This window comes from Zea mays, unplaced genomic scaffold (genome assembly GCF_902167145.1).
Source record: "Zea mays cultivar B73 unplaced genomic scaffold, Zm-B73-REFERENCE-NAM-5.0 scaffold_466, whole genome shotgun sequence".
In the NCBI taxonomy this organism is placed as follows: domain Eukaryota; kingdom Viridiplantae; phylum Streptophyta; class Magnoliopsida; order Poales; family Poaceae; genus Zea; species Zea mays.
Genome location: NW_023367109.1, coordinates 51774 through 52889, shown reverse-complemented (window position 1 = coordinate 52889; position 1116 = coordinate 51774). Strand labels below are relative to the sequence as shown.

The 1116-nt window shown below is 34.4% G+C and overlaps 1 non-coding gene across 1 annotated transcript; it reads left to right on the top strand.

Moving 5' to 3' along the window:
• The first annotated feature begins 142 nt into the window (after positions 1-142).
• TRNAL-UAG (transfer RNA leucine (anticodon UAG)) lies at positions 143-222 on the top strand. The gene has a single exon. It is a non-coding gene; the product is annotated as a tRNA-Leu (tRNA).
• The last annotated feature ends 894 nt before the right edge of the window (positions 223-1116 follow it).

The window sequence follows — 1116 nt, the reverse complement described above, 5'->3', positions numbered from 1 at the left end:
TACAAAATGCATTTCATTGTAGTTAATGATGAACTTCTAATGATGAACTTCTAATGTTCCTAAATTCTATGGCTTCTCCCAGTCTCGACGATTCACGATAAAATAACTATTATTCTTTTAAGTTAACTATTATTTTAAATTAGCCGCCATGGTGAAATTGGTAGACACGCTGCTCTTAGGAAGCAGTGCTCAAGCATCTCGGTTCGAATCCGAGTGGCGGCATTCTCGAAAAAGAATACAATAAATTAGAAAATGGATTCAATTCGAAATTTCCAATTTTGTAATGGGACCTTATCGTTATGCTATTTGCAACTTTAGAACATATACTAACTCATATCTCTTTCTCAACCATTTCAATTGTGATTACGATTCATTTGATAACCTTATTAGTTCGTGAACTTAGGGGATTACGTGATTCGTCAGAAAAAGGAATGATAGCTACTTTTTTCTCTATAACAGGATTTTTAGTCTCTCGTTGGGTTTCTTCGGGACATTTTCCATTAAGTAATTTATATGAGTCATTGATCTTCCTTTCATGGACTCTGTATATTCTTCATACTATTCCTAAGATACAGAACTCGAAAAATGATTTAAGCACAATAACTACGCCAAGTACTATTTTAACGCAAGGCTTTGCCACGTCGGGTCTTTTAACTGAAATGCATCAATCCACAATACTAGTACCTGCTCTACAATCTCAGTGGTTAATGATGCATGTCAGTATGATGTTACTAAGCTATGCAACTCTTTTGTGTGGATCCTTATTATCCGCCGCTCTTCTAATCATTAGATTTCGAAAGAATTTCGATTTCTTTTCACTAAAGAAAAATGTTTTTCTTAAAACATTTTTCTTTAGTGAGATTGAATATTTATATGCAAAAAGAAGTGCTTTAAAAAACACCTCTTTTCCCGTATTTCCAAATTATTACAAATATCAATTAACTGAGCGTTTGGATTCTTGGAGTTATCGTGTCATTAGTCTAGGGTTTACTCTTTTAACCGTGGGTATTCTTTGTGGAGCAGTATGGGCTAATGAGGCATGGGGATCCTATTGGAATTGGGATCCTAAGGAAACTTGGGCATTTATTACCTGGACCATATTTGCAATATATTTAC